Source organism: Cricetulus griseus, unplaced genomic scaffold (assembly GCF_003668045.3).
Source record: "Cricetulus griseus strain 17A/GY unplaced genomic scaffold, alternate assembly CriGri-PICRH-1.0 unplaced_scaffold_1, whole genome shotgun sequence".
Taxonomy (NCBI): Eukaryota; Metazoa; Chordata; class Mammalia; order Rodentia; family Cricetidae; genus Cricetulus; species Cricetulus griseus.
The window spans coordinates 6,216,166-6,225,731 of NW_023276808.1; the positions used below are offsets into that span (position 1 = coordinate 6,216,166).

Genomic DNA, 9,566 nt, shown 5'->3' on the forward strand with positions numbered 1-9,566 from the left:
AAAAGTAGGGAAACACACTCTCACAGTGGACATGAGCAGTTACATCTGAATCCCTGAGGACTGCAACCTGCTGCCACTAAGTCAACAAAGAAGCCTATAAGATGACCATGTGCAGGTCCTATGTCTAATCAAACAGGAGTTAAGATATGTAGTTCTCGACACATACACACAAACACATGTAGGCACACATACTCAAACACAAACACATATGTATGTACATACATGTGTACTGACATCCACAAACATATGTCTATATATATTAACATACGTTAATATTACTTGAATTGATTTCTAAATGTTTCTAATTGGAACAAAAACATTCCAAGCTAACTAACTGCACTTATGTGAAAATGATATCACAGTTACATGAGTCTCCAGTTTTTGTGTATAATGTAACCCAAATCCCCTTCAAAGTATGTTTTGAATTCTGGCTGATTCTCTCCATGCCATCTGCCCAAAGTTCCCCATTGATATTTACAGTTCAGATCAGATTCTGCACACAGATTTTATTTCCATTTTGTCTCTCTTTCCATCATCCCCTGTGGCCATGTAAGATCATGGTTTCCTTCCACGTAACTCAGATTGGCTTCCTAATACATGGGCAAATGTTGTGGGGCCTCAGCTTGATTCTTTATTCTATATGCTTAATATAGACAAAAAAGAATTTTGATGCTCCATAGGAAAGTGGCTTGAATTGCAAGCAACCTGTTAAAGGAGTATTTCTATATTCTCCACATTGGCAATGTTCATGTTTTTTGGCATCTTTAAACATTTGGTCCAGTACTCATTGTATTTTGTTTCTAAAATTTTTACATTATTAGATTTTCTTTAAGTGTTTTATTACACTTTATTCATTTTACATTGTATATACATTAATATTCTTCTTATGACTTTTGCACATGTATCTTGAAAACAGAGGACAACTTTCAGAGATCAAGAGACCAATTGTCACTTACCATGTGAGTTCTGGTAGTTGAACTCAGGTCCATCAATTTGGTGGCAAGTGTCTTTACTCACCAAGGCATCACACAGACCCAATTTTCTTTTTCTTTATTGGTTATTTTCTATATTATCTGCTCTCTAATTACATTATTAATTACAAAACTATATTTGAATTTGGGGCATGGTGGCTTGTTCTAAGACTTGTAAGGCTGGTGCAGAAAGATTGCAGTCTCAATTCAATTTAGAGCATGTCTTGGTTTCTAGGCCAGGCTGGAATACACAGAAAAAGGAGGTCTCAAATAAGCAAACAGAAGAAGAAGAACACATTTGATTTCCAGGCCTTTCTTCTCCTCTTGCTGACTTTAATACCTTCATTTTCTGTACTATATGGAATTATTTTGATTGAGTTCCAAACGAGAAACAAGCATCATGGCCTGGCAGGATGAATCAGTTGGATAATGATGCTTACTTCCAAATCTCAAGATTTGATGTGTGACAGGACCCACATGGCAGAAAGAAAAATTGACTGCTGAAAATTGTCCTAAAACATACACATAAACACACACACACACACACACACACACACACACACACACACACACACATCAGCAGCCACAACTATGTAAAACATCTTGAAAAACAAGTTGAATAGATTGTCTTTGTTCAATATTTTATAAGGGAGGTAATTTTTATTATCTCCCCCTTGGAGTCCAGTGACTTGAGTGTGATGATATGATCACTTATCTATTGATTCTTCTTTATTGTTCACTGAATGGAGGGATTTGAATGATGTTTGGCTTGGGATTAGGATCTATAAACATTTACTCAGCACATTTGCAAGCATGTTGCTTTGAGAAATTGAAGGGCCATCCTTTTTAGTATCAGTGGTTTTGTTGTCTAGGCCCATTTCCTGGCAGGACTCAGTTCAATTCTATTGTTTCTTCTTTCTCTAACTGACTTGAGTACCCAGAAAGGAATCATCTGACCACTATTGCTATATTTCAGTCCAATCAAAGAAGTGGAGGATTCCTGGCTGTATTCTCTGAGAGAAACATGCTCAGTTGTCAAGAACATCCATCCTTTAGTTCCAGAAGCCCACCTCTAGTCTGCCTTCCGCTGGTCTGCCTGTTACATGCTATTTGGACACCACTACTGGGAAATTCCTTTACCCTCTTCTGGAAATGACCTTTCTTAGTTAGTGTACTGATCTACCTGACTCTTATGCACTATACCCGCTATAAATTTAGTTGAGAGTTCTTGGGGCAAGGATGTGTGTTCTGACATCTACAGTCAAAATGTATAGAATTTTTCCAATTATAAAGTCCTGTGGCAAATTTGTTGATAATTCTGAATGGCGTGTTGATTAAATGCATACCTGTTAATTATGGTCTAAACATAAAAGTCAAGATAAAAGTAATTTTGGATGGGTCAGAATACGAAAGTTATTTATTTACTTTGAACATTATGTGGTGCCACCAATCAATGAAAACAATTCTGTTTTTCTTGCTGGCAATCAAGAATCGCCCACAGCCTTGAGTTTCACAGGAATGAATATGTGCACCTATACATAAATGTGTGCATACATAACTAAGGGTCTTATGAGTCCTTATAGTGCAACAATAGTGTAAAAGTGTCTTTGTGCATAAAAAGCCATGCATTGAGTTGAGGCATTCTGGAAAGTATGGTATTGAAGTGATAAAGCAAGAATTTCCAAGGGCAGGTGCATCAGCTGGTAATCCAAATGTCCTGTCTAATAAGCTGTCTGCTTATTACGGTAGAAGAAACACTGAACTTCAGGTGTAAATACAAGAACAGTAACACAGGACAGCTCTTCTTATGCAGGGACACTATCATCATCGCTAGTCCCTCCAAGAATATCAGGTTATCAAACCTTGTGTCAAGTCAGGCCAGTCAAATTATTATTGAGGCAGTCACAGAATTAAAAGTAGGGAAACACACTCTCACAGTGGACGTGAGCAATTACTTCTGAAACCCATGGCCTGGATGATGATAGAGCAAGGAGGCTGCCAGACATTAAGATTATTGATCTGTGAGGCAAGGGGGTGTCATGAGTAACATCACATGGCTTGCTTCTGCTTCCCATTTTCTCCATGGTGACACTCAAGTCATTTGACTTCCTATAACTGGCAGGAGGAGCAAGAACCTCTCTAGATGGTTAAGTGCTTGTGGCCCTAATCACGATCCTGCAATCCCTGACTCATGTTCACATTTCTTAGGATGACTAACTGGACATCCTCTGACACTTAGCTATGGTAGATATTACAAGGTAAAGTCACAAAGACTGGGATTTGTTTCAGTTGAAACTCTAACTTTATCTCTGTATAGTGGTTTCCCAGAAACTGAAGAAGAGGAGGGGCCTCTCTCTGCCAGGATGAAAAAACAAATGAAATCTTGTCCTCTTTTCACTGAATTCAGGTTTCTCCCCTCAAGCACATCAGTCTCACAGATCTACTGTCTCCACCTACTCTTGCTGCATGGCCTTCCCTCAAACAGCCATCTGGACTTGGTATTGGATGATAACTCTGTCCAAACTAACCTCTCTAGTAATCAATTACTTCGTTTCAGACTGCAGGAACTAAGCCATGAGCAGAGGCTGCTAAAGGGATCTGCTGAGTGAAGGGGCACTCTCTGGCTTCCAGATGTTAGACCTTCTGGGGAGCACAAACCTTGTGACCTGGATCACAATCACTGTACTGACTATTTTGTTGTTGCTGCAGCCACAGACCACCTGTCTTTTCCACAGATCAAAGGAGCATATCATAAGGAGAAACAGTCTGGCAAACTAGGCCTCAAATCTTCCATAGCCTTTGCCGAGATTGCTTGGGATACTTCCACCATCACCATTATCATCACCATGCCCAAATATGTGAGGTCTCCAGTGCAGGATTTCATGACTACCACCAACATTCCCATCACAAACATCACATTTCTCATTGTCTCTATCATCTCCACCACCATGATTATGGATCCCACCAAGAGGACACTGTATGCCTCTGGCACTTCCAAATATTTAGCAACAAAATGAGTAGAACCTGATATTTCAATAGAAATAGGTGTGTCTCTGGTGTGAATCAAGGCTCTGGGACATGAGTCATACTTGGGATTTTGCTGTATTGAGCATATCCCCCACTGTACAAACTACCATGGAACCACTTGTATAGCTGTATACACTGTATGGCTTCAACTTGGAGCAGGGCTGGATTGACACACCCTAACCTGTGACTGCAAATACTGGTCCCCCTGCAAGTAACACAGATATCAGAGCCAGTGTAGTGTTCATTTATTGTAGATACCCTGTGATGCCCTTACAGGCACAGAATGTGTATAGGATAGCCCAGGCTATTCATTGCTGCTTGGTCTTGAGAAATAAAGGACAACAGAAAACATGTACTTTTTTGCCAATGGTTCTTAATTGTGGCAAATTTGGAGGAGGGTGTCACTATGGCTGTGTCACAAAGCCCCAGGAACAATTCTGGGATAAGAAGCTTGGTCTGGAATATACTATCGACTAGGGAGTCTTAGATGGTACCTGACTAAGATACAAGGAAATATTCATGTGGACATCCAGGGCTTTGAGGAAAGCATATTGGTGACCACCAAGATTGGGTTACTGAGCACTCTACCTCCAGTGATTCTATGAGCATGTTCAAAACCACGTACCACCTTATGGTTTCCCTGTGTTCACTGTTTCTTTTGGAACTGTGTAGGGATTCTTATTCAGACCTTGACTCTACAGCCAGCCTGTTTATAGGTTCTTAGCAGAATTCTGCAATCCAGTTGCTGAGAAGGAGGAGTGATAAGCAAAGCGGTCAAGACCAGACTGGAGAACCTATAGAAAGAGCTGACATAAACAATGGGAACCAATGGACCCCAGCCTGATAGCTGGTAAACCTGTGCAGGGCTGTTCCAGACCCCTTAAATGTGAATGCTAGTTTGGAGGTCTGGTTGATCTATGTGGCCTCTAGTAGTAGATCAGTATTTATGCCTAGTACATGAACAGACTTTGGTATCCCATTCCACATACTGGGATAACTCTTTGACAAGACACATGAGGGAGGGCCTAGGGCATGCTCCAAATGATGTGACAGACTTTGAAAATCCCAAATGGAATCCTTCACCCTCCCTGGTGAGCAAAAAGGGGATGGGCTACGATGTTTTGTGGGGCAGGGGAGAGGATAGGGAGAGGGAACTGGTATTCACATGTAAAACAATCTTATTTCAAATTTAAATTTAAAAAGGGAAAAATAGAACCCACTTCTGGACATGGAGGAGGTGGCAGGGAACTCAGACTCCTGGAACAAGGACAAGTTCTCTATGGAGGACCTGAGGCTGAAGTTCGTGGGCAGCCGGCTGGGACCACTTGGAGGGCGAGGACGAGGACGTGAAGGATAACTGGGATGATGATGATGATGATGATGATGATGATGATGGTTATCAAAATAAAGAGGAAACAGAAGTAAATTTTTCAGAAAAAATAGCAAAAAAGATAAAAGAGAAAGCATGGCAGCAGAAGAAAAGGCAAGAAGAAATTAGAAAGAGGTTAGACGAGCCTGAAGAACCTAAATTGCTAACACCCAAAGAGCAATTAGCAGATAAACTTGAGCTAAAGAAGCTACAGTAAGAATCAGACCTTGAATTAGCAAAAGAAATTTTTGGTGTTAATCCAGGTTATGGAATACATGCTATGAAACCTTCTTCAAGAGATGACTTCACAGAATTTGGAAAATTACTAAAAGATAAAAATGCACAATATTAAATATCACCATATTGTGCCAGTTTTGGAAGCCTGAGTTGGAGATGTCTGTATTTCTTTGGAAATTGATGAATTGAAAAAATATTACCAATATTACCAATATTAACAATTCATTTACTGTGCATTGCAGTGAAACACAGAAGCGAGAAAAGCAAAGCAAGCCAAAAAGAAGAAGAAAGTTGTGGTTTCTGGAGGGGGATTAAAGGCCACCATGAAAGACAATCTGGCTGATTATGGTGGATATGATGGAGTATATGTACAAGACTATGAAGACTTCATGTGACCTTTTATCTTCTCCTGGTGTCTTCTTACTGTTGCCCACAATCCCTTCAGCATGTAGCACAACTTCCTTTTCCTTTCAGTTTTGCCAAATGCTACAAGCAGAAATGCAGTATCGTTTGTGCTGGTTATATAACCCCTTGACATTCAGGTGCTAATGAACAAATGAGGGAACTTGGATCTTGTTGTGGTTAAAACTGGGAGCCTCAGTTGCTACTAAATCATAGTTTAAAAACAAAACAAACCTAAGAACATTGTCATTTTTGCTATTTGATTCCATAGCAGCAGTCACTAAATTGGAAATAAAGGCTGCAAAATGACAAAATATATTGGGTAGCATTTACCAGCACCATTAAGTAATACAGCCTTAACCATACCTCCTTGAACTACTTGATAACTTGTCAAGAAAAGCAGTTTACAGCAAGCAAGGCCATGTGGGATGAACCTGGTATTAAAATTTCTTTGTCTTAAAATAGAGCTGAGGACTAATTTGATGATGTCATGAAGAAGACTCCTTATCTCAGAGTGAATATGTTGCTGCTGAAAAATACTAGTTAGATACTTATGATTTTAATGACCAAAACACTTGAATTTTGAACTGGAAGAAGGCAATCCTCTCCATTATTACAGTGCAAGTGGTGGATTCTCCAGTGCATTGACGTCTAGTTATTTTTTTTTTTGAGACATGGTTTCTCTGTGTAGCTTTGGAGCCTATCCTGGCACTGGCTCTGTAGACCAGGCTGGTCTCGAACTCACAGAGATCCGCCTGCCTCTGCCTCCCGATGCTGGGATTAAAGGCATGCACCACCAATGCCCGGCTGATTGTCTAGATATTTATCAGCTATTTCTACTGATGGAGAACTTCAGATCAGGGAGAGAATTGTGTCTATTTTGCCTGATTCAAGTGTCGGAGAAACAAATCTTGTTCTAGGCTGTAATGGAAACACTTAAGAGGATTTTGTATTTCCTTTTCTTTATAAAACATGCTGAGCAAACTGTACCAGTTAACTAAAGTTTGGCAAGTTGTTATGTTAACAACTATGACATCTGCAATATTTTATTAATCAACTAATTTAATAAATAAGGTGGAAAAAGAAGTAGCTGATAAGAATAGATGGAAGGAACATTGCGTGGAGTTATGGGTAGCCTTGAGTGAATACTTGCCTGGCATGGATCACAGTTTCCTCTTCATTAAAATTATTTGGATAGTAGAAATATCTAACTAAGTCAACAGACATCAAGGTTCCAAATACACTTTGAATAAATGGTACAGCCCATGAATGGAAAGGAAATGTTTTCTCAGGAGAAGCATAAGAATGAGTGAGAAACAGCACAAATGAGGGTGACTCACTGGAGAAGAATGTCCTATGTACTTTCCCTGTGGACTCTCAGTAAGAACTATGGGAGGAGTTACCTGTAAGGATGGGGAGAGGTAAATTATAATTGCAACCACATGATTTTTCTGTGATTGGAAAGAGGATGAGAGTTCTGCTGGATTTATTTCTCTCTGCAGTGTCCATCACACCCATTTCTCCTTCATGACCATGCTTAGCCAAGCCCTCAGGTTCTTCCCTTCTCTATTAACAGCATCCTGCATTCTGCCTGCTGCAGAACTTCCCACTTCTGTATCTTCAGAGGGACTTTACAGATAAGTCAATGATGTGAATGACGAACAATTGAGGTAGAAATCTATACTACATAAAAGGCAACAATGCTTCCCATGTATCCTGTATTCCTGATGAAAGTGTCAGGACAGTCTCCTTGCACTCACTTATGGAACAATTAAAGGAGAAGCAAGATAAGCAGTCATGATTGCAACAGCCTCTGGTGCTGGTTTTTAAATTTTTGACTCTTTTGTACTTTGTACTCTTCGAGCAGCCCAGCAGCCATCTCCCAGGTAAATAACACAAGGGCTTGGTCTTTCTTAGGAATGCCTTGCTTTAGCTTGGCTTATTTCTAGCCAGCTTTTCTTAATTATCCAATCTACCTTTTGCCTCTGATCTTTTACCTTTCTCTATTTCTTTTTTTCCCTTATTCTGTGCCTGGCTGTATGGCTGTCCTCATTTTCTCCCTCCTCCTCTCACTCCTAGATATCTTTACTTCTCAGATTTCCTATCAATCTCTTTGCCTGCCAGCCCCACCTATCCTTTCTTTTTCCTGGCAATTGGCAATTAAGCTATTAGAGGAAACAGGTGTTTTAGACAGAGAATGCAATACAGCTTCACCAAGTTAAAGAAACACAACATAATGGAATGAAACACATCCTTTCATCATCAAAACAAATGTTTCAAAGGATAAACAAACATTGCAAATAATATTCCACATCACACACAGAGCATCAACTCCCACGCCCATCTGTTGATGCTGGAGATGGAAATACTCCAGGATTTGTGCTTCTTGTTTACATCTCTCTATTTCTATTTGCTTCAGTTAAGACATTTACTCCCAAGTATTTGCTTCCCTATTATTGCCATTATGAGGATGCATCCAGTTTGCTGGAGGATCTTAGAAAAAGGGCTGGGCTAGAATAGGACAGTGTATGATTTGATCTCTTGTCTAGTGAGCTGTTTGACCACATTGCTACTGTAGTTCTCTTAGGCATTTGAGAAACTGGAAAATTTCCTAGATGTATGACCTTGGGCCCAGCTCTCTCTTCACAGGGACAGTGGGGTCCTGCTCATGCAAAAGGCAAAAAGGTAATCACTATTGATTGTTCCTGAAAAGCACAGTTTGGAATACAAAATGGGAATCCCTGCTCTGCCATTTGGCACTGTCCTTATGATGACTAACTGGAAACAATCCTGGCCAGGGTTGTATGCTCTATGACTATACCTATAAAATTGATTGTCATTGCACAGTGAAGTGGAAGTAGTGTTTGTGAGACAGTGTCTGGATATTTACAATACATAAAAACACTATTTCTTAAGACACCATTTTTCATAAACTGGGTAAAAGGAAGGCAGATAACCAGATTCCTTTTTAGATGTGGTTACGTCTCAGTAAGCACTATGTAAGAGTGGGCTTGGGTCAGGCTCCCACTCTGATACTTCTCAAGGGATAGTAAAATGGCTTCTTGCCTTGTCAGTGAACCTGAAGTGGGGGCCACACCCTTTGGGCTTGGTTTCAAATGCAGGCAAGACCCATCCTAACAGAGAGGAGGGGGTGGCTCCTTCTATCTTGGTACCAGAGAGCATGGGAAGGTTAGAGACCGCATCTTCTTGAGCAGGAATGCCTCAGTAGTATTTTAATCTTATATGTTTAATTCTTTTCTCTAACAAACACCTATTTTTTATTGAGTAAAGTAATGATCCTGCAAGTGTGTAGGGCAGGCTAAATGCTGTAGCTGAGGAGGTGGTGGCCATGAGTCACAGGCATATAATCACAATTCGATGACAGAATTCATGAATTACTCACAGATGTTCACACATCTCTGAGCCAATATACAGGCACCACCTAAAAAAGCACTGAAGTTGTCTGGGAAGAGAATCATGGCTCCATCCGATAACCTCAGTGGTGGAAAATCAGGCTGTACCTGAAACTTTGGAGGAAAAGGCACAGATGGCAGGGTAGA

At 40.2% G+C, this 9,566-nt stretch overlaps 2 pseudogenes; both read left to right on the forward strand.

Moving 5' to 3' along the window:
• LOC118239771 overlaps positions 1 to 9,566 on the forward strand; it is a 125,667-nt pseudogene that overhangs the window by 80,510 nt on the left and 35,591 nt on the right.
• LOC113838938 lies at positions 5,227 to 5,999 on the forward strand (annotated as a pseudogene).